Raw genomic sequence first — 26744 nt, forward strand, 5'->3', positions numbered from 1 at the left:
TTACTAGTAGACCATGTTACGGTCCTGGCCATATGTGTTGTTTTTATTTTCTTGTTCTTATAGGTGCCCTGCCTGATTGGCCGGATTGGGGGGCAGTACAGGAAGCTGATTGGTCCATCCTACACTTCCTGGAGTTTTAAAAGTACGGTTCCCAACAGCAAGCGAGGCTCTTTCTGGCATCAGCACCTGTTTGCTGTTCTTGGTTTCCAAACCTTATTTAGCATTTTTGAATTGTTAGGTTTTGTGCCGTGGTTTTGTTATAAATTGTATATTTTGTAAATAGTATTAAATCTGTAGGGGTGAACTGCCATTTTCTTTGGACCGTTTTCACATTAGGGAGTTAGGGTTAGCGACTGTCTTTTGGTTTGTTTATTTCTATCAGGCTAGCTAGCACTTTCTGTGGGAAATGGCTTATTTTGTTTATTATGTTGGCCTTGGTTCGCCCTGAGTTGTAGTGTCATGTTTTGTTTGACACTTTCTTTCGTTTAAAATAAATATCATTCTGTTGGAACATCTCAATCCTGGATTTTGGTTTGAGGATCGGAAAAGGAAACATGCAAATTTATCTTTGTATGTTTCACCCTGACCCCCTAGACTGGGGCGTAACAGACCAGTACAGTTATAGTACTTTGTACTTTGCCACATTTATCTTCTTCTTAGCAAGTGTCATGCATTCTGCTTCTCCAGCGTTTTTAAGAGCTGTTGATGATGTCAAATGCAGCTTACGGCCACACCGCTCTCTAAGCGCCCGATCTCGTCCGATCTCGGCAGCCAAATAGAGCCGGGCCTGGTTAGTACTTGGTAGGAAGACCGCCTGGGAATACCAGGTGCTGTAAGCTTTTTTGCTTGGGTTTACGGGCAGCACAAGCTGGTGTTACTGCCTATTTATTCATAGAAATTGTTCTATATTTTCATCAAATTTTGTTCTTTCATTGCTGTTTTGCTACTTTATTGGTTTGCCAACCATCGTGCTTCATTACTAGTAGACCATGTTACGGTCCTGGCCATATGTGTTGTTTTTATTTTCTTATTCTTATAGGTGCCCTGCCTGATTGGCCGGATTGGGGGGCAGTACAGGAAGCTGATTGGTCCATCCTACACTTCCTGGAGTTTTAAAAGTACGGTTCCCAACAGCAAGCGAGGCTCTTTCTGGCATCAGCACCTGTTTGCTGTTCTTGGTTTCCAAACCTTATTTAGCATTTTTGAATTGTTAGGTTTTGTGACGTGGTTTTGTTATAAATTGTATATTTTGTAAATAGTATTAAATCTGTAGGGGTGAACTGCCATTTTCTTTGGACCGTTTTCACATTAGGGAGTTAGGGTTAGCGACTGTCTTTTGGTTTGTTTATTTCTATCAGGCTAGCTAGCACTTTCTGTGGGAAATGGCTTATTTTGTTTATTATGTTGGCCTTGGTTCGCCCTGAGTTGTAGTGTCATGTTTTGTTTGACACTTTCTTTCGTTTAAAATAAATATCATTCTGTTGGAACATCTCGATCCTGGATTTTGGTTTGGGGATCGGAGAGGGAACATGCTAATTTATCTTTGTATGTTGCACCCTGACCCCCTAGACAGGGGCGTAACAGACCAGTACAGTTATAGTACTTTGTACTTTGCCACATTTATCTTCTTCTTAGCAAGTGTCATGCATTCTGCTTCTCTAGCGTTTTTAAGAGCTGTTGATGATGTCAAATGCAGCTTACGGCCACACAGCTCTCTAAGCGCCCGATCTCGTCCGATCTCGGCAGCCAAATAGAGCCGGGCCTGGTTAGTACTTGGTAGGAAGACCGCCTGGGAATACCAGGTGCTGTAAGCTTTTTTGCTTGGGTTTACGGGCAGCACAAGCTGGTGTTACTGCCTATTTATTCATAGAAATTGTTCTATATTTTCATCAAATTTTGTTCTTTCATTGCTGTTTTGCTACTTTATTGGTTTGCCAACCATCGTGCTTCATTACTAGTAGACCATGTTACGGTCCTGGCCATATGTGTTGTTTTTATTTTCTTGTTCTTATAGGTGCCCTGCCTGATTGGCCGGATTGGGGGGCAGTACAGGAAGCTGATTGGTCCATCCTACACTTCCTGGAGTTTTAAAAGTACGGTTCCCAACAGCTAGCGAGGCTCTTTCTGGCATCAGCACCTGTTTGCTGTTCTTGGTTTCCAAACCTTATTTAGCATTTTTGAATTGTTTGGTTTTGTGCCGTGGTTTTGTTTATAAATTGTATATTTTGTAAATAGTATTAAATCTGTAGGGGTGAACTACCATTTTCTTTGGAGTGTTTTCACATTTGGGAGTTAGGGTTAGCAACTGTCTTTTGGTTTGTTTATTTCTATCAGGCTAGCTAACACTTTCTGTGGGAAATGGCTTATTTTGTTTATTATGTTGGCCTTGGTTCGCCCTGAGTTGTAGTGTCATGTTTTGTTTGACACTTTCTTTCGTTTAAAATAAATATCATTTTGTTGGAACATCTCGATCCTGGATTTTGGTTTGGGGATCGGAGAGGGAACATGCTAATTTATCTTTGTATGTTGCACCCTGACCCCCTTGACAGGGGCGTAACAGACCAGTACAGTTATAGTACTTTGTACTTTGCCACATTTATCTTCTTCTTAGCAAGTGTCATGCATTCTGCTTCTCCAGCGTTTTTAAGAGCTGTTGATGATGTCAAATGCAGCTTACGGCCACACTGCTCTCTAAGCGCCCGATCCCGTCCGATCTCAGCAGCCAAATAGGGCCGGGCCTTGTTAGTACTTGGTAGGAAGACCGCCTGGGAGTATCACGTGCTGTAAGCTTCTTTGCTTGGGTTTACGGGCAGCACAAGCTGGTGTTACTGCCTATTTATTCATAGAAATTGTTCTATATTTTCATCAAATTTTGTTCTTTCATTGCTGTTTTGCTACTTTATTGGTTTGCCAACCATCGTGCTTCATTACTAGTAGACCATGTTACAGTCCTGGCCATATGTGTTGTTTTTATTTTCTTGTTCTTATAGGTGCCCTGCCTGATTGGCCGGATTGGGGGGCAGTACAGGAAGCTGATTGGTCCATCCTACACTTCCTGGAGTTTTAAAAGTACGGTTCCCAACAGCTAGCGAGGCTCTTTCTGGCATCAGCACCTGTTTGCTGTTCTTGGTTTCCAAACCTTATTTAGCATTTTTGAATTGTTAGGTTTTGTGCCGTGGTTTTGTTTATAAATTGTATATTTTGTAAATAGTATTAAATCTGTAGGGGTGAACTGCCATTTTCTTTGGACTGTTTTCACATTAGGGAGTTAGGGTTAGCGACTGTCTTTTGGTTTGTTTATTTCTATCAGGCTAGCTAACACTTTCTGTGGGAAATGGCTTATTTTGTTTATTATGTTGGCCTTGGTTCGCCCTGAGTTGTAGTGTCATGTTTTGTTTGACACTTTCTTTCGTTTAAAATAAATATCATTCTGTTGGAACATCTCGATCCTGGATTTTGGTTTGGGGATCGGAGAGGGAACATGCTAATTTATCTTTGTATGTTGCACCCTGACCCCCTAGACAGCGGCGTAACAGACCAGTACAGTTATAGTACTTTGTACTTTGCCACATTTATCTTCTTCTTAGCAAGTGTCATGCATTCTGCTTCTCCAGCGTTTTTAAGAGCTGTTGATGATGTCAAATGCAGCTTACGGCCACACTGCTCTCTAAGCGCCCGATCCCGTCCGATCTCAGCAGCCAAATAGGGCCGGGCCTTGTTAGTACTTGGTAGGAAGACCGCCTGGGAATACCAGGTGCTGTAAGCTTCTTTGCTTGGGTTTACGGGCAGCACAAGCTGGTGTTACTGCCTATTTATTCATAGAAATTGTTCTATATTTTCATCAAATTTTGTTCTTTCATTGCTGTTTTGCTACTTTATTGGTTTGCCAACCATCGTGCTTCATTACTAGTAGACCATGTTACAGTCCTGGCCATATGTGTTGTTTTTATTTTCTTGTTCTTATAGGTGCCCTGCCTGATTGGCCGGATTGGGGGGCAGTACAGGAAGCTGATTGGTCCATCCTACACTTCCTGGAGTTTTAAAAGTACGGTTCCCAACAGCTAGCGAGGCTCTTTCTGGCATCAGCACCTGTTTGCTGTTCTTGGTTTCCAAACCTTATTTAGCATTTTTGAATTGTTAGGTTTTGTGCCGTGGTTTTGTTTATAAATTGTATATTTTGTAAATAGTATTAAATCTGTAAGGGTGAACTGCCATTTTCTTTGGACTGTTTTCACATTAGGGAGTTAGGGTTAGCGACTGTCTTTTGGTTTGTTTATTTCTATCAGGCTAGCTAGCACTTTCTGTGGGAAATGGCTTATTTTGTTTATTATGTTGGCCTTGGTTCGCCCTGAGTTGTAGTGTCATGTTTTGTTTGACACTTTCTTTCGTTTAAAATAAATATCATTCTGTTGGAACATCTCAATCGTGGATTTTGGTTTGAGGATCGGAGAGGGAACATGCAAATTTATCTTTGTATGTTTCACCCTGACCCCCTAGACAGGGGCGTAACAGACCAGTACAGTTATAGTACTTTGTACTTTGCCACATTTATCTTCTTCTTAGCAAGTGTTGTGCATTCTGCTTCTCCAGCGTTTTTAGGAGCTGTTGATGATGTCAAAAGCAGCTTACGGCCACACCACTCTCTAAGCTCCCGATCTCGTCCGATCTCGGCAGCCAAATAGAGCCGGGCCTGGTTAGTACTTGGTAGGAAGACCGCCTGGGAATACCACGTGCTGTAAGCTTCTTTGCTTGGGTTTACGGGCAGAACAAGCTGGTGTTACTGCCTATTTATTCATAGAAATTGTTCTATATTTTCATCAAATTTTGTTCTTTCATTGCTGTTTTGCTACTTTATTGGTTTGCCAACCATCGTGCTTCATTACTAGTAGACCATGTTACGGTCCTGGCCATATGTGTTGTTTTTATTTTGTTGTTCTTATAGGTGCCCTGCCTGATTGGCCGGATTGGGGGGCAGTATAGGAAGCTGATTGGTCCATCCTTCACTTCCTGGAGTTTTAAAAGTACGGTTCCCAACAGCTAGCGAGGCTCTTTCTTGCATCAGCACCTGTTTGCTGTTCTTGGTTTCCAAACCTTATTTAGCATTTTTGAATTGTTAGGTTTTGTGCCGTGGTTTTGTTTATAAATTGTATATTTTGTAAATAGTATTAAATCTGTAGGGGTGAACTGCCATTTTCTTTGGACTGTTTTCACATTAGGGAGTTAGGGTTAGCGACTGTCTTTTGGTTTGTTTATTTCTATCAGGCTAGCTAGCACTTTCTGTGGGAAATGGCTTATTTTGTTTATAATGTTGGCCTTGGTTCGCCCTGATTTGTGTCATTTTTTGTTTGTCACTTTCTTTCGTTTAAAATAAATATCATTCTGTTGGAACATCTCGATCCTGGATTTTGGTTTGGGGATCGGAGAGGGAACATGCTAATTTATCTTTGTATGTTTCACCCTGACCCCCTAGACAGGGGCGTAACAGACCAGTTCAGTTATAGTACTTTGTACTTTGCCACATTTGTCTTCTTCTTAGCAAGTGTCATGCATTCTGCTTCTCCAGCGTTTTTAAGAGCTGTTGATGATGTCAAATGCAGCTTACGGCCACACAGCTCTCTAAGCGCCCGATCTCGTCCGATCTCGGCAGCCAAATAGAGCCGGGCCTGGTTAGTACTTGGTAGGAAGACCGCCTGGGAATACCAGGTGCTGTAAGCTTTTTTGCTTGGGTTTACGGGCAGCACAAGCTGGTGTTACTGCCTATTTATTCATAGAAATTGTTCTATATTTTCATCAAATTTTGTTCTTTCATTGCTGTTTTGCTACTTTATTGGTTTGCCAACCATCGTGCTTCATTACTAGTAGACCATGTTACGGTCCTGGCCATATGTGTTGTTTTTATTTTCTTGTTCTTATAGGTGCCCTGCCTGATTGGCCGGATTGGGGGGCAGTACAGGAAGTTGATTGGTCCATCCTACACTTCCTGGAGTTTTAAAAGTACGGTTCCCAACAACTAGCGAGGCTCTTTCTGGCATCAGCACCTGTTTGCTGTTCTTGGTTTCCAAACCTTATTTAGCATTTTTGAATTGTTAGGTTTTGTGCCGTGGTTTTGTTTATAAATTGTATATTTTGTAAATAGTATTAAATCTGTAGGGGTGAACTGCCATTTTCTTTGGACTGTTTTCACATTAGGGAGTTAGGGTTAGCGACTGTCTTTTGGTTTGTTTATTTCTATCAGGCTAGCTAGCACTTTCTGTGGGAAATGGCTTATTTTGTTTATTATGTTGGCCTTGGTTCGCCCTGAGTTGTAGTGTCATGTTTTGTTTGACACTTTCTTTCGTTTAAAATAAATATCATTCTGTTGGAACATCTCGATCCTGGATTTTGGTTTGGGGATCGGAGAGGGAACATGCTAATTTATCTTTGTATGTTGCACCCTGACCCCCTAGACAGGGGCGTAACAGACCAGTACAGTTATAGTACTTTGTACTTTGCCACATTTATCTTCTTCTTAGCAAGTGTCATGCATTCTGCTTCTCCAGCGTTTTTAGGAGCTGTTGATGATGTCAAATGCAGCTTACGGCCACACCGCTCTGTAAGCGCCCGATCTCGTCCGATCTCGGCAGTCAAATAGAGCCGGGCCTGGTTAGTACTTGGTAGGAAGACCGCCTGGGAATACCAGGTGCTGTAAGCTTTTTTGCTTGGGTTTACGGGCAGCACAAGCTGGTGTTACTGCCTATTTATTCATAGAAATTGTTCTATATTTTCATCAAATTTTGTTCTTTCATTGCTGTTTTGCTACTTTATTGGTTTGCCAACCATCGTGCTTCATTACTAGTAGACCATGTTACGGTCCTGGCCATATGTGTTGTTTTTATTTTCTTGTTCTTATAGGTGCCCTGCCTGATTGGCCGGATTGGGGGGCAGTACAGGAAGCTGATTGGTCCATCCTACACTTCCTGGAGTTTTAAAAGTACGGTTCCCAACAGCTAGCGAGGTTCTTTCTGGCATCAGCACCTGTTTGCTGTTCTTGGTTTCCAAACCTTATTTAGCATTTCTGAATTGTTAGGTTTTGTGACGTGGTTTTGTTATAAATTGTATATTTTGTAAATAGTATTAAATCTGTAGGGGTGAACTGCCATTTTCTTTGGACCGTTTTCACATTAGGGAGTTAGGGTTAGCGACTGTCTTTTGGTTTGTTTATTTCTATCAGGCTAGCTAGCACTTTCTGTGGGAAATGGCTTATTTTGTTTATTATGTTGGCCTTGGTTCGCCCTGAGTTGTAGTGTCATGTTTTGTTTGACACTTTCTTTCGTTTAAAATAAATATCATTCTGTTGGAACATCTCAATCCTGGATTTTGGTTTGAGGATCGGAGAGGGAACATGCAAATTTATCTTTGTATGTTTCACCCTTACCCCCTAGACAGGGGCGTAACAGACCAGTACAGTTATAGTACTTTGTACTTTTCCACATTTATCTTCTTCTTAGCAAGTGTCATGCATTCTGCTTCTCTAGCGTTTTTAAGAGCTGTTGATGATGTCAAATACAGCTTACGGCCACACCGCTCTCTAAGCGCCCGATCTCGTCCGATCTCGGCAGCCAAATAGAGCCGGGCCTGGTTAGTACTTGGTAGGAAGACCGCCTGGGAATACCAGGTGCTGTAAGCTTTTTTGCTTGGGTTTACGGGCAGCACAAGCTGGTGTTACTGCCTATTTATTCATAGAAATTGTTCTATATTTTCATCAAATTTTGTTCTTTCATTGCTGTTTTGCTACTTTATTGGTTTGCCAACCATCGTGCTTCATTACTAGTAGACCATGTTACGGTCCTGGCCATATGTGTTGTTTTTATTTTCTTGTTCTTATAGGTGCCCTGCCTGATTGGCCGGATTGGGGGGCAGTACAGGAAGCTGATTGGTCCATCCTACACTTCCTGGAGTTTTAAAAGTACGGTTCCCAACAGCTAGCGAGGCTCTTTCTGGCATCAGCACCTGATTGCTGTTCTTGGTTTCCAAACCTTATTTAGCATTTTTGAATTGTTAGGTTTTGTGCCGTGGTTTTGTTTATAAATTGTATATTTTGTAAATAGTATTAAATCTGTAGGGGTGAACTACCATTTTCTTTGGACTGTTTTCACATTTGGGAGTTAGGGTTAGCGACTATCTTTTGGTTTGTTTATTTCTATCAGGCTAGCTAGCACTTTCTGTGGGAATTGGCTTATTTTGTTTATTATGTTGGCCTTGGTTCGCCCTGAGTTGTAGTGTCATGTTTTGTTTGACACTTTCTTTCGTTTAAAATAAATATCATTCTGTTGGAACATCTCAATCCTGGATTTTGGTTTGAGGATCGGAGAGGGAACATGCAAATTTATCTTTGTATGTTTCACCCTGACCCCCTAGACAGGGGCGTAACAGACCAGTACAGTTATAGTACTTTGTACTTTGCCACATTTATCTTCTTCTTAGCAAGTGTCATGCATTCTGCTTCTCTAGCGTTTTTAAGAGCTGTTGATGATGTCAAATGCAGCTTACGGCCACACCGCTCTCTAAGCGCCCGATCTCGTCCGATCTCGGCAGTCAAATAGAGCCGGGCCTGGTTAGTACTTGGTAGGAAGACCGCCTGGGAATACCAGGTGCTGTAAGCTTTTTTGCTTGGGTTTACGGGCAGCACAAGCTGGTGTTACTGCCTATTTATTCATAGAAATTGTTCCATATTTTCATCAAATTTTGTTCTTTCATTGCTGTTTTGCTACTTTATTGGTTTGTCAACCATCGTGCTTCATTACTGGTAGACCATGTTACGGTCCTGGCCCTATGTGTTTTTTTTATTTTGTTGTTCTTATAGGTGCCCTGCCTTATTGGCCGGATTGGGGGGCAGTACAGGAAGCTGATTGGTCCATCCTTCACTTCCTGGAGTTTTAAAAGTACGGTTCCCAACAGCTAGCGAGGCTCTTTCTGGCAGCAGCACCTGTTTGCTGTTCTTGGTTTCCAAACCTTATTTAGCATTTTTGAATTGTTAGGTTTTGTGCCGTGGTTTTGTTTATAAATTGTATATTTTGTAAATAGTATTAAATCTGTAGGGGTGAACAGCCATTTTCTTTTGATTGTTTTCTCTTGTTTTCACATTAGGGAGTTAGGGTTAGCGACTGTCTTTTTGTTTGTTTATTTCTATCAGGCTAGCTAGCACTTTCTGTGGGAAATGGCTTATTTTGTTTATTATGTTGGCCTTGGTTCGCCCTGAGTTGTAGTGTCATGTTTTGTTTGACACTTTCTTTCATTTAAAATAAATATCATTCTGTTGGAACATCTCGATCCTGGATTTTGGTTTGGGGATCGGAGAGGGAACATGCTAATTTATCTTTGTATGTTGCACCCTGACCCCCTAGACAGGGGCGTAACAGACCAGTACAGTTATAGTACTTTGTACTTTGCCACATTTATCTTCTTCTTAGCAAGTGTCATGCATTCTGCTTCTCCAGCGTTTTTAGGAGCTGTTGATGATGTCAAATGCAGCTTACGGCCACACCGCTCTCTAAGCGCCCGATCTCGTCCGATCTCGGCAGCCAAATAGAGCCGGGCCTGGTTAGTACTTGGTAGGAAGACCGCCTGGGAATACCAGGTGCTGTAAGCTTTTTTGCTTGGGTTTACGGGCAGCACAAGCTGGTGTTACTGCCTATTTATTCATAGAAATTGTTCCATATTTTCATCAAATTTTGTTCTTTCATTGCTGTTTTGCTACTTTATTGGTTTGTCAACCATCGTGCTTCATTACTAGTAGACCATGTTACGGTCCTGGCCATATGTGTTGTTTTTATTTTGTTGTTCTTATAGGTGCCCTGCCTTATTGGCCGGATTGGGGGGCAGTACAGGAAGCTGATTGGTCCATCCTTCACTTCCTGGAGTTTTAAAAGTACGGTTCCCAACAGCTAGCGAGGCTCTTTCTGGCAGCAGCACCTGTTTGCTGTTCTTGGTTTCCAAACCTTATTTAGCATTTTTGAATTGTTAGGTTTTGTGCCGTGGTTTTGTTTATAAATTGTATATTTTGTAAATAGTATTAAATCTGTAGGTGTGAACTGCCATTTTCTTTGGACTGTTTTCACATTAGGGAGTTAGGGTTAGCGACTGTCTTTTGGTTTGTTTATTTCTATCAGGCTAGCTAGCACTTTCTGTGGGAAATGGCTTATTTTGTTTATTATGTTGGCCTTGGTTCGCCCTGAGTTGTAGTGTCATGTTTTGTTTGACACTTTCTTTCGTTTAAAATAAATATCATTCTGTTGGAACATCTCGATCCTGGATTATGGTTTGGAGACCGGAGAGGGAACATCCTAATTTATCTTTGTATGTTGCACCCTGACCCCCTAGACAGGGGCGTAACAGACCAGTACAGTTATAGTACTTTGTACTTTGCCACATTTATCTTCTTCTTAGCAAGTGTCATGCATTCTGCTTCTCCAGCGTTTTTAAGAGCTGTTGATGATGTCAAATGCAGCTTACGGCCACACCGCTCTCTAAGCGCCCGATCTCGTCCGATCTCGGCAGCCAAATAGAGCCGGGCCTGGTTAGTACTTGGTAGGAAGACCGCCTGGGAATACCAGGTGCTGTAAGCTTTTTTGCTTGGGTTTACGGGCAGCACAAGCTGGTGTTACTGCCTATTTATTCATAGAAATTGTTCCATATTTTCATCAAATTTTGTTCTTTCATTGCTGTTTTGCTACTTTATTGGTTTGTCAACCATCGTGCTTCATTACTAGTAGACCATGTTACGGTCCTGGCCATATGTGTTGTTTTTATTTTGTTGTTCTTATAGGTGCCCTGCCTGATTGGCCGGATTGGGGGGCAGTACAGGAAGCTGATTGGTCCATCCTACACTTCCTGGAGTTTTAAAAGTACGGTTCCCAACAGCTAGCGAGGCTCTTTCTGGCATCAGCACCTGTTTGCTGTTCTTGGTTTCCAAACCTTATTTAGCATTTTTGAATTGTTAGGTTTTGTGCCGTGGTTTTGTTTATAAATTGTATATTTTGTAAATAGTATTAAATCTGTAGGGGTGGACTGCCATTTTCTTTTGATTGTTTTCTCTTGTTTTCACATTAAGGAGTTAGGGTTAGCGACTATCTTTTGGTTTGTTTATTTCTATCAGGCTAGCTAGCACTTTCTGTGGGAAATGGCTTATTTTGTTTATTATGTTGGCCTTGGTTCGCCCTGAGTTGTGTCATTTTTTGTTTGTCACTTTCTTTCGTTTAAAATAAATATCATTCTGTTGGAACATCTCGATCCTGGATTTTGGTTTGGGGATCGGAGAGGGAACATGCTAATTTATCTTTGTATGTTGCACCCTGACCCCCTAGACAGGGGCGTAACAGACCAGTACAGTTATAGTACTTTGTACTTTGCCACATTTATCTTCTTCTTAGCAAGTGTCATGCATTCTGCTTCTCTAGCGTTTTTAAGAGCTGTTGATGATGTCAAATGCAGCTTACGGCCACACCGCTCTCTAAGCGCCCGATCTCGTCCGATCTCGGCAGCCAAATAGAGCCGGGCCTGGTTAGTACTTGGTAGGAAGACCGCCTGGGAATACCAGGTGCTGTAAGCTTTTTTGCTTGGGTTTACGGGCAGCACAAGCTGGTGTTACTGCCTATTTATTCATAGAAATTGTTCCATATTTTCATCAAATTTTGTTCTTTCATTGCTGTTTTGCTACTTTATTGGTTTGTCAACCATCGTGCTTCATTACTAGTAGACCATGTTACGGTCCTGGCCATATGTGTTGTTTTTATTTTCTTGTTCTTATAGGTGCCCTGCCTGATTGGCCGGATTGGGGGGCAGTACAGGAAGCTGATTGGTCCATCCTACACTTCCTGGAGTTTTAAAAGTACGGTTCCCAACAGCTAGCGAGGCTCTTTCTGGCATCAGCACCTGTTTGCTGTTCTTGGTTTCCAAACCTTATTTAGCATTTTTGAATTGTTAGGTTTTGTGCCGTGGTTTTGTTTATAAATTGTATATTTTGTAAATAGTATTAAATCTGTAGGGGTGGACTGCCATTTTCTTTTGATTGTTTTCTCTTGTTTTCACATTAAGGAGTTAGGGTTAGCGACTATCTTTTGGTTTGTTTATTTCTATCAGGCTAGCTAGCACTTTCTGTGGGAAATGGCTTATTTTGTTTATTATGTTGGCCTTGGTTCGCCCTGAGTTGTGTCATTTTTTGTTTGTCACTTTCTTTCGTTTAAAATAAATATCATTCTGTTGGAACATCTCGATCCTGGATTTTGGTTTGGGGATCGGAGAGGGAACATGCTAATTTATCTTTGTATGTTGCACCCTGACCCCCTAGACAGGGGCGTAACAGACCAGTACAGTTATAGTACTTTGTACTTTGCCACATTTATCTTCTTCTTAGCAAGTGTCATGCATTCTGCTTCTCCAGCGTTTTTAGGAGCTGTTGATGATGTCAAATGCAGCTTACGGCCACACCGCTCTCTAAGCGCCCGATCTCGTCCGATTTCGGCAGCCAAATAGAGCCGGGCCTGGTTAGTACTTGGTAGGAAGACCGCCTGGGAATACCAGGTGCTGTAAGCTTTTTTGCTTGGGTTTACGGGCAGCACAAGCTGGTGTTACTGCCTATTTATTCATAGAAATTGTTCTATATTTTCATCAAATTTTGTTCTTTCATTGCTGTTTTGCTACTTTATTGGTTTGCCAACCATCGTGCTTCATTACTAGTAGACCATGTTACGGTCCTGGCCATATGTGTTGTTTTTATTTTCTTTTTCTTATAGGTGCCCTGCCTGATTGGCCGGATTGGGGGGCAGTACAGGAAGCTGATTGGTCCATCCTACACTTCCTGGAGTTTTAAAAGTACGGTTCCCAACAGCTAGCGTGGCTCTTTCTGGCATCAGCACCTGTTTGCTGTTCTTGGTTTCCAAACCTTATTTAGCATTTTTGAATTGTTAGGTTTTGTGCCGTGGTTTTGTTTATAAATTGTATATTTTATAAATAGTATTAAATCTGTAGGGGTGAACTGCCATTTTCTTTGGACTGTTTTCACATTAGGGAGTTAGGGTTAGCGACTGTCTTTTGGTTTGTTTATTTCTATCAGGCTAGCTAGCACTTTCTGTGGGAAATGGCTTATTTTGTTTATTATGTTGGCCTTGGTTCGCCCTGAGTTGTAGTGTCATGTTTTGTTTGACACTTTCTTTCGTTTAAAATAAATATCATTCTGTTGGAACATCTCAATCGTGGATTTTGGTTTGAGGATCGGAGAGGGAACATGCAAATTTATCTTTGTATGTTTCACCCTGACCCCCTAGACAGGGGCGTAACAGACCAGTACAGTTATAGTACTTTGTACTTTGCCACATTTATCTTCTTCTTAGCAAGTGTCATGCATTCTGCTTCTCTAGCGTTTTTAAGAGCTGTTGATGATGTCAAATGCAGCTTACGGCCACACCGCTCTCTAAGCGCCCGATCTCGTCCGATCTCGGCAGCCAAATAGAGCCGGGCCTGGTTAGTACTTGGTAGGAAGACCGCCTGGGAATACCAGGTGCTGTAAGCTTTTTTGCTTGGGTTTACGGGCAGCACAAGCTGGTGTTACTGCCTATTTATTCATAGAAATTGTTCTATATTTTCATCAAATTTTGTTCTTTCATTGCTGTTTTGCTACTTTATTGGTTTGCCAACCATCGTGCTTCATTACTAGTAGACCATGTTACGGTCCTGGCCATATGTGTTGTTTTTATTTTCTTGTTCTTATAGGTGCCCTGCCTGATTGGCCGGATTGGGGGGCAGTACAGGAAGCTGATTGGTCCATCCTACACTTCCTGGAGTTTTAAAAGTACGGTTCCCAACAGCTAGCGAGGCTCTTTCTGGCATCAGCACCTGTTTGCTGTTCTTGGTTTCCAAACCTTATTTAGCATTTTTGAATTGTTTGGTTTTGTGCCGTGGTTTTGTTTATAAATTGTATATTTTGTAAATAGTATTAAATCTGTAGGGGTGAACTACCATTTTCTTTGGACTGTTTTCACATTTGGGAGTTAGGGTTAGCGACTGTCTTTTGGTTTGTTTATTTCTATCAGGCTAGCTAGCACTTTCTGTGGGAAATGGCTTATTTTGTTTATTATGTTGGCCTTGGTTCGCCCTGAGTTGTAGTGTCATGTTTTGTTTGACACTTTCTTTCGTTAAAAATAAATATCATTCTGTTGGAACATCTCAATCCTGGATTTTGGTTTGAGGATCGGAGAGGGAACATGCAAATTTATCTTTGTATGTTTCACCCTGACCCCCTAGACAGGGGCGTAACAGACCAGTACAGTTATATTATTTTGTACTTTGCCACATTTATCTTCTTCTTAGCAAGTGTCATGCATTCTGCTTCTCTAGCGTTTTTAAGAGCTGTTGATAATGTCAAATGCAGCTTACGGCCACACCGCTCTCTAAGCGCCCGATCTCGTCCGATCTCGGCAGCCAAATAGAGCCGGGCCTGGTTAGTACTTGGTAGGAAGACCGCCTGGGAATACCAGGTGCTGTAAGCTTTTTTGCTTGGGTTTACGGGCAGCACAAGCTGGTGTTACTGCCTATTTATTCATAGAAATTGTTCTATATTTTCATCAAATTTTGTTCTTTCATTGCTGTTTTGCTACTTTATTGGTTTGCCAACCATCGTGCTTCATTACTAGTAGACCATGTTACGGTCCTGGCCATATGTGTTGTTTTTATTTTGTTGTTCTTATAGGTGCCCTGCCTGATTGGCCGGATTGAGGGGCAGTACAGGAAGCTTATTGGTCCATCCTACACTTCTTGGAGTTTTAAAAGTACGGTTCCCAACAGGTAGCGAGGCTCTTTCTGGCATCAGCACCTGTTTGCTGTTCTTGGTTTCCAAACCTTATTTAGCATTTTTGAATTGTTAGGTTTTGTGCCGTGGTTTTGTTTATAAATTGTATATTTTGTAAATAGTATTAAATCTGTAGGGGTGAACTGCCATTTTCTTTGGACTGTTTTCACATTAGGGAGTTAGGGTTAGCGACTGTCTTTTGGTTTGTTTATTTCTATCAGGCTAGCTAGCACTTTCTGTGGGAAATGGCTTATTTTGTTTATTATGTTGGCCTTGGTTCGCCCTGAGTTGTAGTGTCATGTTTTGTTTGACACTTTCTTTCGTTTAAAATAAATATCATTCTGTTGGAACATCTCAATCGTGGATTTTGGTTTGAGGATCGGAGAGGGAACATGCAAATTTATCTTTGTATGTTTCACCCTGACCCCCTAGACAGGGGCGTAACAGACCAGTACAGTTATAGTACTTTGTACTTTGCCACATTTATCTTCTTCTTAGCAAGTGTCATGCATTCTGCTTCTCTAGCGTTTTTAAGAGCTGTTGATGATGTCAAATGCAGCTTACGGCCACACCGCTCTCTAAGCGCCCGATCTCGTCCGATCTCGGCAGCCAAATAGAGCCGGGCCTGGTTAGTACTTGGTAGGAAGACCGCCTGGGAATACCAGGTGCTGTAAGCTTTTTTGCTTGGGTTTACGGGCAGCACAAGCTGGTGTTACTGCCTATTTATTCATAGAAATTGTTCTATATTTTCATCAAATTTTGTTCTTTCATTGCTGTTTTGCTACTTTATTGGTTTGCCAACCATCGTGCTTCATTACTAGTAGACCATGTTACGGTCCTGGCCATATGTGTTGTTTTTATTTTCTTGTTCTTATAGGTGCCCTGCCTGATTGGCCGGATTGGGGGGCAGTACAGGAAGCTGATTGGTCCATCCTACACTTCCTGGAGTTTTAAAAGTACGGTTCCCAACAGCTAGCGAGGCTCTTTCTGGCATCAGCACCTGTTTGCTGTTCTTGGTTTCCAAACCTTATTTAGCATTTTTGAATTGTTTGGTTTTGTGCCGTGGTTTTGTTTATAAATTGTATATTTTGTAAATAGTATTAAATCTGTAGGGGTGAACTACCATTTTCTTTGGACTGTTTTCACATTTGGGAGTTAGGGTTAGCGACTGTCTTTTGGTTTGTTTATTTCTATCAGGCTAGCTAGCACTTTCTGTGGGAAATGGCTTATTTTGTTTATTATGTTGGCCTTGGTTCGCCCTGAGTTGTAGTGTCATGTTTTGTTTGACACTTTCTTTCGTTAAAAATAAATATCATTCTGTTGGAACATCTCAATCCTGGATTTTGGTTTGAGGATCGGAGAGGGAACATGCAAATTTATCTTTGTATGTTTCACCCTGACCCCCTAGACAGGGGCGTAACAGACCAGTACAGTTATATTATTTTGTACTTTGCCACATTTATCTTCTTCTTAGCAAGTGTCATGCATTCTGCTTCTCTAGCGTTTTTAAGAGCTGTTGATAATGTCAAATGCAGCTTACGGCCACACCGCTCTCTAAGCGCCCGATCTCGTCCGATCTCGGCAGCCAAATAGAGCCGGGCCTGGTTAGTACTTGGTAGGAAGACCGCCTGGGAATACCAGGTGCTGTAAGCTTTTTTGCTTGGGTTTACGGGCAGCACAAGCTGGTGTTACTGCCTATTTATTCATAGAAATTGTTCTATATTTTCATCAAATTTTGTTCTTTCATTGCTGTTTTGCTACTTTATTGGTTTGCCAACCATCGTGCTTCATTACTAGTAGACCATGTTACGGTCCTGGCCATATGTGTTGTTTTTATTTTGTTGTTCTTATAGGTGCCCTGCCTGATTGGCCGGATTGAGGGGCAGTACAGGAAGCTTATTGGTCCATCCTACACTTCTTGGAGTTTTAAAAGTACGGTTCCCAACAGGTAGCGAGGCTCTTTCTGGCATCAGCACCTGTTTGCTGTTCTTGGTTTCCAAACCTTATTTAGCATTTTTGAATTGTTAGGTTTTGTGCCGTGGTTTTGTTTATAAATTGTATATTTTGTAAATAGTATTAAATCTGTAGGGGTGGACTGCCATTTTCTTTTGATTGTTTTCTCTTGTTTTCACATTAAGGAGTTAGGGTTAGCGACTGTCTTTTGGTTTGTTTATTTCTATCAGGCTAGCTAGCACTTTCTGTGGGAAATGGCTTATTTTGTTTATTATGTTGGCCTTGGTTCGCCCTGAGTTGTGTCATTTTTTGTTTGTCACTTTCTTTCGTTTAAAATAAATATCATTCTGTTGGAACATCTCGATCCTGGATTTTGGTTTGGGGATCGGAGAGGGAACATGCTAATTTATCTTTGTATGTTGCACCCTGACCCCCTAGACAGGGGCGTAACAGACCAGTACAGTTATAGTACTTTGTACTTTGCCACATTTATCTTCTTCTTAGCAAGTGTCATGCATTCTGCTTCTCTAGCGTTTTTAAGAGGTGTTGATAATGTCAAATGCAGCTTACGGCCACACCGCTCTCTAAGCGCCCGATCTCGTCCGATCTCGGCAGCCAAATAGAGCCGGGCCTGGTTAGTACTTGGTAGGAAGACCGCCTGGGAATACCAGGTGCTGTAAGCTTTTTTGCTTGGGTTTACGGGCAGCACAAGCTGGTGTTACTGCCTATTTATTCATAGAAATTGTTCTATATTTTCATCAAATGTTGTTCTTTCATTGCTGTTTTGCTACTTTATTGGTTTGCCAACCATCGTGCTTCATTACTAGTAGACCATGTTACGGTCCTGGCCATATGTGTTGTTTTTATTTTGTTGTTCTTATAGGTGCCCTGCCTGATTGGCCGGATTGAGGGGCAGTACAGGAAGCTTATTGGTCCATCCTACACTTCCTGGAGTTTTAAAAGTACGGTTCCCAACAGCTAGCGAGGCTCTTTCTGGCATCAGCACCTGTTTGCTGTTCTTGCTTTCCAAACCTTATTTAGCATTTTTGAATTGTTAGGTTTTGTGCCGTGGTTTTGTTTATAAATTGTATATTTTGTAAATAGTATTAAATCTGTAGGGGTGAACTGCCATTTTCTTTTGATTGTTTTCTCTTGTTTTCACATTAAGGAGTTAGGGTTAGCGACTGTCTTTTGGTTTGTTTATTTCTATCAGGCTAGCTAGCACTTTCTGTGGGAAATGGCTTATTTTGTTTATTATGTTGGCCTTGGTTCGCCCTGAGTTGTGTCATTTTTTGTTTGTCACTTTCTTTCGTTTAAAAAAAATATCATTCTGTTGGAACATCTCGATCCTGGATTTTGGTTTGGGGATCGGAGAGGGAACATGCTAATTTATCTTTGTATGTTGCACCCTGACCCCCTAGACAGGGGCGTAACAGACCAGTACAGTTATAGTACTTTGTACTTTGCCACATTTATCTTCTTCTTAGCAAGTGTCATGCATTCTGCTTCTCTAGCGTTTTTAAGAGCTGTTGATGATGTCAAATGCAGCTTACGGCCACACCGCTCTCTAAGCGCCCGATTGGAGGGGGACAGGGGTATGGTCTTTCGGAGAAAGTGTGCTGCAAGAACAGACGTGTTTGTGAGCTGCCGCCCGTTTGGTGTGCATTTTTCGTTTTTGTGGTCATTTATTTGCCTACCTATTGTAGTGATTTTGAGTTTGCTTTTTTGCTTTATAAACCCCCCGGCGGATTGATTCCGCTCGGGGGCGTTTTTCGTTTTCTGGTTTTTGTTTAATTTGTTGCCTAAATATCAAGCCGACCTGCTCGGCAGCGCGGCTTGTGTATGAGCTTTTCCACCAGCATGAGCGCCGCGGACATTATGGCTGGCGAGAGGACAAATGTCTGCACCATGCAGAGTTTTAAAGCTCCCAATGCTGGTGTTGGAAAAAGCAGAGACTCTACAGAGGGGAAGAGTGCGGGAAAAAGTTTGGGAAATAAAGTGGTGGAGAAATACGATGTGCGTATGGAAGTGAGAGGAGCGGCGGCGAGGTTGATGACGGTGGAGACGGAGAGACAACCAAGGAACGAGACGGATCAGAGAGGAGAGGAAAAGGGACGCCACGCGAATAAATATGTAAAAAATCTGACGGTGATGGCGGAGGTTTTGGGAGAAGATAGGCTGAAAACGTTGGAAGTGATGAGAGCGATGCGCGACATCTGCGGAGGTGTAATTGCCTTCCGGGAGACCGGGATAAATAAATATGAAGTGACTGTTAAGAATGAGGCCGGGAAAAAAAGGTTATTGGATGGTTTTAAAATTGGACGGGCTGTGGTAATGGTTAAAAACTTGTCGGTGGATGAGCTGGTGGTTTCCTTTTTAAACCTGCCAGCTTATATCGCGGACGAGGAAATCCTGGAGAAGCTGGATGTGTGGGGAGTGAAAGCGGTGTCTCCCATTAAAAGGAGATTGTGGCCGGGAACGGACATCGCTGATGGCACAAGGTTTGTTAAAGTAAAATTTAATGACACAGTGCAATCCCTCCCGTACTCGACAAAATTTATGACGGCGACTGGACCTGAATATTTCAGAGTGGTGCACAATAACCAAGTTAAGGTTTGCAGAATGTGCTTACAGCCTGGACATGTAGTGAGAGACTGTCCAGAGTTCACCTGTTTCAAATGTGATAAACAGGGACATTATGCTCGTGAATGTGATTCTATGACGCACAGGTGCGAAGCATGTCATAGCGCTGCTGAGGAATGCGCGTGTATAAATAATTTACCGGAAAGGGATGTGAGTGATAGAGAGCCCATCTTTGAGGGAGGGAATAGCGGGGAAGCCTCTGAAGAAGAGTCCAGGGATGAGAGAGAAAATGAACCAGAGGTTGGTGGGATTGAATGGGTCCCAGAAACACAATGTAGCCAGGAGGAGAAAGAGCGGCAAAGTGGCTTCCTCGGCTCTAGTATGGATCATGTAGTTGAGGAGATAGAGACAGTGCTTGAGAGTGAGTTGGGGGCAGTGAGGGTCCCCCAGAGGGACCTGCCTCGGCCTTTATCCTTCGCCTGAGCTCATCCCTCAAAATGAAGTCCCTGTCCCTGCTCCAGCAGGTGTGCTCTCGTTGGGCTCTGCAGGTGACCTCACTGAATCAGACTCAGAGATGGACTTTCATCAAGTTCAAATAGTTAGAAAAAGAGCTCAGGCTGAGCAATCAATGAAGAATGAGGGGGGAAAGCAGAAAAAAGGTAAAATACAAGTAAAAAGATGACAGGTAATATTTGGATTTTTCTGTTCATAATGCTTATTATTTCTCAAAATTTAAATGGTTTAAAAAGAGTGGAAAAAATAGAACAGATTTGCAGAGACATGGCATGTGATGCCCTGTGCGTCCAGGAGTGTAGGTGGACTCTGGACATTGTAGAAAAATTAAGAATGTTCTGGAGAGGTGACTTGTTTCATGCTTCTGCAACGGATGGAACAGCCGGGGTGGCAATTTTTCTGAGACAAGGGTCCTTTGAAAAGGTGAAAGAGGTGTTTAAAGATGAGAAGGGTAGGGCAATTATTGTAGATGTGATATATAATGGTCATGTATATAGATTGCATAATGTGTATGCTCCTAATATAGAGGGAGAAAGAAAGTGCTTCTTCCAGAGCTGCAGGGGGTGGACTACTGATAGGTCGATAATTATTGGGGATATGAATGTGGCTTTATCCAAAATCGATGTTGGGGCTGCTAACAAATTTAAAGAAGACAATAGCAGGGCGGCTATACACAATTGGATAAATGAATATGATTTGGCGGATGCTTGGAGGGTGTTGAAGGGTGGCACGCGTGGTTTTTCACGCAGACAAGTTGTGGTGGGTACATTAAAACAGTCGCGTATTGACCTGTGTCTATTAGCAGCGGGCCTGGTGACTGAATTAATTGACTGCAAATATATTTTTTGCAGTGAGAGTGATCACGCCTCTGTAAGAGTGTCTCTTGTGGCGGAGGGGCTGCAGAAGAATGGGGGAGTGTGGTGTTTCAACTCCAGTTTGCTTAAAAATGAAACTTTTCGTTCAAAGATGACCGTGTTTCTTTCTGCTCTGGTCGATGAAAGTGAGTTTATTACTGATATAGCAGAGTGGTGGGAGCGCACAAAATTACGGATTAAAAAGCGGTGCATTGCACTGAGCAGAGAGAGCAGAGCCAGGGAGAGGAGAGAGGAGACTGTGCTGAGGGATCGTCTGCAGCGGGAGATTGATTTGATCGAAGCTGGGAGTGGCCACGCTTTAGATGAGTATCTGGAGCTGAGGGAGCAGCTGAAACACATTCAAGAGAGGAAGTGTAGAGGTGCAATGATCCGGAGCAAAACCTGTTTTTTGCTGGAAGGGGAGAGGTGCAGTGCCTTCTTCCTTGGATTAGAAAAGAAGAAACAAATGCAGTCACACATAGCACAAATCACAAGGGTGGATGGAACAAAATGCACGGATTTGGTGGATATTTTACAGGCAGCAGAGGATTTTTATACTAATTTATTTCGAAAGGAGGATCTGGATAGGAAATACATGGATAGGGTGATAGGGGCAATCGGCTGCTCTCTTGGCTCTGAGGATGTGACTCACTGTGATGGCGACATACAGCTGAGGGAAGTTCAGGAGGCAATTGCTGACTTGAATGTTTCAAAAAGCCCTGGTGTAGATGGTCTCTCTGCAGAGTTTTATAAGTGTTTCTCCTACCTGCTTGCCCCTATCCTTTGCAGGCTTTTTGCTGTGATGCAGGAGGAGAAGAGGTGCGCAGCCTCATTCTTGAGAGGTGTGATCACTCTTGTTTTTAAAAACAAGGGTGCTAGAGATGACCTGGCCAACTATAGACCAATTAGTCTACTGAACACAGACTATAAAATATTGGCAAAACTGTTGGCCTCCAGGCTTAAGAGGGTGATTGGGACAATTATAGGACCAACCCAGACCTACAGTATTCCTGGGAGGGATATAGCGGACTGCATCCTATCGACGAAATTCTCGTTTGAACATCTCATGTCCACGGGTGGGGTTTACCTTGGTGTGGATCTTGAGAAGGCCTTCGATAGGGTCGGTCATGAGTATCTCTTTCAGTGTCTGAGGGCGTTTGGTTTTGGGAGGGTGTTCAGTGGCTGGATTGAGCTGTTGTATGGCAGAGCTGCTAGTATGGTGAAATGCAATGGCTCGCTGACTGATCCGGTCCCCCTGGAGCGGTCCATAAGACAGGGGTGCCCCCTGTCAGCCATGCTCTATGCCATTGCTGCAGAGCCGCTCGCACTGTCTATTCTTGCAGATCCCTCAATAAGAGGCATTGAGACCCCCAGGGGAAATGAGTTTCGGTTAGCTCAGTATGCGGATGACATCAATATAATGGTGAAGGACAAAGCTAGTCTCCGCAGAGTCATGTTGCACCTTGAGGAGTACGAGCTGGCTGCAGGGGCAAGGGTGAACAGGGCAAAATCATGTTTGGTTTCTGGCCCGGGAATTGATTTAGGGGAGATGGGCCGGGGCTTTCAGCGGGCTGGGGATGAACTAAGGGTATTGGGAGTATATATGGGACCTAATGCCCTAGCATGCACACAGAAGACATGGGCAGGGCAGCTTGCTGCATGTAGATCAAGGCTTTTGTTGTGGAAATCAAGGCGCATCGGTATAAAAGGCAAAGTAATAATAATAAATTCGCTGGTAGTGCCAAAACTTGTCTACGCTATGCAGGTCTGCCCTGTGCCGTGTGATGTCATGGTCTCCCTCTGCAGCATGGTGGATTATTTTTTGTGGAATGGAAGAGCCAATATGATAGCCCATAGAACTTTAATTGGGCCCCTTAAAAAAGGAGGGTTAAACCTTTGTGATTTAAGGATGAAAGTGCTTGCTTTAAGGGTCAAACTTATTAAAAAGGCTTTGAATAGCAAGCTACAGAATATATGGGCGGACTACATGTTTGACGATATAATGAAGCGGGGGAGTTGTGGGATATTTAATTTGTGCAGCTCTGCTTTCAGGTGGCCTGTGCCAGACTCGGACCCTCTATTTCAGGAAGCCGCTGAGGCATGGGTCAAGATATTGCCTCAGCTGGAATGCGTATTACGCACAAAAATGGACGTGCTAAATCAACCGCTTTTTGGCAATCCACGCCTCGGAGGGCGGGCGATACTCCGAGAGGGGACGGGTCTGGTTCACAAAACACTGAAGCAGGTGAGCGATATTGTTGACCTAGGTGGGAGCATTAATGCGCAGGCCACCTATGAAAAATTAGGGAGTCTAAAATTGATGATAAAGAAAAGACGAGTTCTTAATCTCTGTAATACAGTGGTTAAGAATATACAGAGTAACTGGTTGGAAATGTTGCAAGAAACTTCACAGGATCTGATGGAGACTGACAGGATTGAGTTCTCTCTTGTCTGTGATTCCAAGGGCAGAACTCTTTCTGATCTTCCAACAAAATTCTGGTATTCATATCTAGTATCTGAAATCTTCAAAACACCAACTGCAGAAGCCAAGTGGTTGTGTCTCTTTCCGCAGAGACCAATCTCAACAATCTGGTCTAATTTACATGGCAGGTGGATTCCACCATCAGTATTAAACACAAACTATAAGTTGCGTCACAGGAGGGTGCTCACGTCTGTCAGTCTCCATCAGATCAATAAGCTGTTGTATTCAAGAACATGTGTATTGTGCAAAGTGGAGGATGAAGATTTTGAACATTTCTTTCTGCACTGCTCAGCTGGAGGGTCTTTGAGAGCTTTTGTCAGGACCCTGCTGTCACAGAAGTGTAGAATGAAAGGGTTAGAGGGGGAACAGTGGGAGTGGATTTGGTGCTTTGGGATAATGGGAAAATCACAGCGCTGTAATAACACACTGATTAACTTCCTCCTAAGTTTTGCTAGACATGTTTTGTTATATGCACGGAATTTGGCTTTATATGATGGGAAATATGTGAAAAAGGTGGTGGTTTTTAAGCACATGGTTAAGTTTTATTTGGAAATTTTGTTTTCATATGACAAGGATTGGTTTGTTGCATCATGGGGGAGAAATAATGATTTTTGTACAGTACAAGGGGAAAAGGAAAGAATTCTGGTGTTGGATTTTGGGTAGGGGGAGATATGGCTGTGTATGATGCATATATGACGGATTTGGAAAAGCAAATGTATGTCTTGTTTGATTAATTGTAGAGTGAAAAGGTTTTTTACTGCACTTTTGTATATTGTGTATATAATTTTGTTTGTATGAATCTTTTGATAATAAAAAGATAAAAAAAAAAAATAAGCGCCCGATCTCGTCCGATCTCGGCAGCCAAATAGAGCTGGGCCTGGTTAGTACTTGGTAGGAAGACCGCCTGGGAATACCAGGTGCTGTAAGCTTTTTTGCTTGGGTTTACGGGCAGCACAAGCTGGTGTTACTGCCTATTTATTCATAGAAATTGTTCTATATTTTCATCAAATTTTGTTCTTTCATTGCTGTTTTGCTACTTTATTGGTTTGTCAACCATCGTGCTTCATTACTAATAGACCATGTTACGGTCCTGGCCATATGTGTTGTTTTTATTTTCTTTTTCTTATAGGTGCCCTGCCTGATTGGCCGGATTGGGGGGCAGTACAGGAAGCTGATTGGTCCATCCTACACTTGCTGGAGTTTTAAAAGTACGGTTCCCAACAGCTAGCGAGGGTCTTTCTGGCATCAGCACCTGTTTGCTGTTCTTGGTTTCCAAACCTTATTTAGCATTTTTGAATTGTTAGGTTTTGTGCCGTGGTTTTGTTTATAAATTGTGTATTTTCTAAATAGTATTAAATCTGTAGGGGTGAACAGCCATTTTCTTTTGATTGTTTTCTCTTGTTTTCACATTAGGGAGTTAGGGTTAGCGACTGTCTTTTGGTTTGTTTATTTCTATCAGGCTAGCTAGCACTTTCTGTGGGAAATGGCTTATTTTGTTTATTATGTTGGCCTTGGTTCGCCCTGAGTTGTAGTGTCATGTTTTGTTTGACACTTTCTTTCGTTTAAAATAAATATCATTCTGTTGGAACATCTCGATCCTGGATTTTGGTTTGGGGATCGGAGAGGGAACATGCTAATTTATCTTTGTATGTTGCACCCTGAGCCCCTAGACAGGGGCGTAACAGACCAGTACAGTTATAATACTTTGTACTTTGCCACATTTATCTTCTTCTTAGCAAGTGTCATGCATTCTGCTTCTCCAGCGTTTTTAAGAGCTGTTGATGATGTCAAATGCAGCTTACGGCCACACCGCTCTCTAAGCGCCCGATCTCGTCCGATCTCGGCAGCCAAATAGGGCCGGGCCTGGTTAGTACTTGGTAGGAAGACCGCCTGGGAATACCAGGTGCTGTAAGCTTTTTTGCTTGGGTTTACGGGCAGCACAAGCTGGTGTTACTGCCTATTTATTCATAGAAATTGTTCTATATTTTCATCAAATTTTGTTCTTTCATTGCTGTTATGCTACTTTATTGGTTTGCCAACCATCGTGCTTCATTACTAGTAGACCATGTTACGGTCCTGGCCATATGTGTTGTTTTTATTTTCTTGTTCTTATAGGTGCCCTGCCTGATTGGCTGGATTGGGGGGCAGTACAGGAAGCTGATTGGTCCATCCCACACTTCCTGGAGTTTTAAAAGTACGGTTCCCAACAGCTAGCGAGGCTCTTTCTGGCATCAGCACCTGTTTGCTGTTCTTGGTTTCCAAACCTTATTTAGCATTTTTGAATTGTTAGGTTTTGTGCCGTGGTTTTGTTTATAAATTGTATATTTTGTAAATAGTATTAAATCTGTAGGGGTGAACTGCCATTTTCTTTGGACTGTTTTCACATTAGGGAGTTAGGGTTAGCGACTGTCTTTTGGTTTGTTTATTTCTATCAGGCTAGCTAGCACTTTCTGTGGGAAATGGCTTATTTTGTTTATTATGTTGGCCTTGGTTCGCCCTGAGTTGTAGTGTCATGTTTTGTTTGACACTTTCTTTCGTTTAAAATAAATATCATTCTGTTGGAACATCTCGATCCTGGATTTTGGTTTGGGGATCGGAGAGGGAACATGCTAATTTATCTTTGTATGTTGCACCCTCAGCCCCTAGACAGGGGCGTAACAGACCAGTACAGTTATAGTACTTTGTACTTTGCCACATTTATCTTCTTCTTAGCAAGTGTCATGCATTCTGCTTCTCCAGCGTTTTTAAGAGCTGTTGATGATGTCAAATGCAGCTTACGGCCAAACCGCTCTCTAAGCGCCCGATCTCGTCCGATCTCGGCAGTCAAATAGGGCCGGGCCTGGTTAGTACTTGGTAGGAAGACCGCCTGGGAATACCAGGTGCTGTAAGCTTTTTTGCTTGGGTTTACGGGCAGCACAAGCTGGTGTTACTGCCTATTTATTCATAGAAATTGTTCTATATTTTCATCAAATTTTGTTCTTTCATTGCTGTTTTGCTACTTTATTGGTTTGTCAACCATCGTGCTTCATTACTAATAGACCATGTTACGGTCCTTGCCATATGTGTTGTTTTTATTTTCTTGTTCTTATAGGTTTCCTGCCTGATTGGCCGGATTGGGGGGCAGTACAGGAAGCTTATTGGTCCATCCTACACTTCCTGGAGTTTTAAAAGTACGGTTCCCAACAGCTAGCGAGGCTCTTTCTGGCATCAGCACCTGTTTGCTGTTCTTGGTTTCCAAACCTTATTTAGCATTTTTGAATTGTTAGGTTTTGTGCCATGGTTTTGTTTATAAATTGTATATTTTGTAAATAGTATTAAATCTGTAGAGGTGAACTGCCATTTTTTTTGATTGTTTTCTCTTGTTTTCACATTAGGGAGTTAGGGTTAGCAACTATCTTTTGGTTTGTTTATTTCTATCAGGCTAGCTAGCACTTTCTGTGGGAAATGGCTTATTTTGTTTATTATGTTGGCCTTGGTTCGCCCTGAGTTGTAGTGTCATGTTTTGTTTGACACTTTCTTTCGTTTAAAATAAATATCA

At 42.3% G+C, this 26744-nt stretch overlaps 1 non-coding gene and 19 pseudogenes across 1 annotated transcript; all 20 read left to right on the forward strand.

Annotated features, from left to right (window-relative positions):
* The first annotated feature begins 720 nt into the window (after positions 1 to 720).
* On the forward strand, positions 721 to 839 carry LOC137115156 (5S ribosomal RNA; annotated as a pseudogene).
* Positions 840 to 1695: 856 nt separating this feature from the next.
* LOC137114662 (5S ribosomal RNA) lies at positions 1696 to 1814 on the forward strand (annotated as a pseudogene).
* An 857-nt stretch (positions 1815 to 2671) lies between these two features.
* On the forward strand, positions 2672 to 2790 carry LOC137114793 (5S ribosomal RNA; annotated as a pseudogene).
* An 857-nt stretch (positions 2791 to 3647) lies between these two features.
* On the forward strand, positions 3648 to 3766 carry LOC137114717 (5S ribosomal RNA; annotated as a pseudogene).
* An 857-nt stretch (positions 3767 to 4623) lies between these two features.
* On the forward strand, positions 4624 to 4742 carry LOC137114628 (5S ribosomal RNA; annotated as a pseudogene).
* Positions 4743 to 5596: 854 nt separating this feature from the next.
* LOC137114664 (5S ribosomal RNA) lies at positions 5597 to 5715 on the forward strand (annotated as a pseudogene).
* Positions 5716 to 6572: 857 nt separating this feature from the next.
* On the forward strand, positions 6573 to 6691 carry LOC137114448 (5S ribosomal RNA). Its single transcript, XR_010913547.1, has one exon. It is a non-coding gene; the product is annotated as a 5S ribosomal RNA (ribosomal RNA).
* Positions 6692 to 7547: 856 nt separating this feature from the next.
* Positions 7548 to 7666, forward strand: LOC137115158 (5S ribosomal RNA; annotated as a pseudogene).
* An 857-nt stretch (positions 7667 to 8523) lies between these two features.
* On the forward strand, positions 8524 to 8642 carry LOC137114899 (5S ribosomal RNA; annotated as a pseudogene).
* An 867-nt stretch (positions 8643 to 9509) lies between these two features.
* On the forward strand, positions 9510 to 9628 carry LOC137115159 (5S ribosomal RNA; annotated as a pseudogene).
* Positions 9629 to 10485: 857 nt separating this feature from the next.
* Positions 10486 to 10604, forward strand: LOC137115160 (5S ribosomal RNA; annotated as a pseudogene).
* Positions 10605 to 11468: 864 nt separating this feature from the next.
* LOC137115161 (5S ribosomal RNA) lies at positions 11469 to 11587 on the forward strand (annotated as a pseudogene).
* Positions 11588 to 12451: 864 nt separating this feature from the next.
* Positions 12452 to 12570, forward strand: LOC137114539 (5S ribosomal RNA; annotated as a pseudogene).
* Positions 12571 to 13427: 857 nt separating this feature from the next.
* On the forward strand, positions 13428 to 13546 carry LOC137115163 (5S ribosomal RNA; annotated as a pseudogene).
* Positions 13547 to 14403: 857 nt separating this feature from the next.
* Positions 14404 to 14522, forward strand: LOC137115164 (5S ribosomal RNA; annotated as a pseudogene).
* An 857-nt stretch (positions 14523 to 15379) lies between these two features.
* Positions 15380 to 15498, forward strand: LOC137115165 (5S ribosomal RNA; annotated as a pseudogene).
* An 857-nt stretch (positions 15499 to 16355) lies between these two features.
* On the forward strand, positions 16356 to 16474 carry LOC137115166 (5S ribosomal RNA; annotated as a pseudogene).
* Positions 16475 to 17338: 864 nt separating this feature from the next.
* Positions 17339 to 17457, forward strand: LOC137115167 (5S ribosomal RNA; annotated as a pseudogene).
* Positions 17458 to 25002: 7545 nt separating this feature from the next.
* LOC137115207 (5S ribosomal RNA) lies at positions 25003 to 25121 on the forward strand (annotated as a pseudogene).
* Positions 25122 to 25978: 857 nt separating this feature from the next.
* On the forward strand, positions 25979 to 26097 carry LOC137115194 (5S ribosomal RNA; annotated as a pseudogene).
* The last annotated feature ends 647 nt before the right edge of the window (positions 26098 to 26744 follow it).

Source organism: Channa argus, unplaced genomic scaffold (assembly GCF_033026475.1).
Source record: "Channa argus isolate prfri unplaced genomic scaffold, Channa argus male v1.0 Contig020, whole genome shotgun sequence".
Classification (NCBI taxonomy): Eukaryota; Metazoa; Chordata; class Actinopteri; order Anabantiformes; family Channidae; genus Channa; species Channa argus.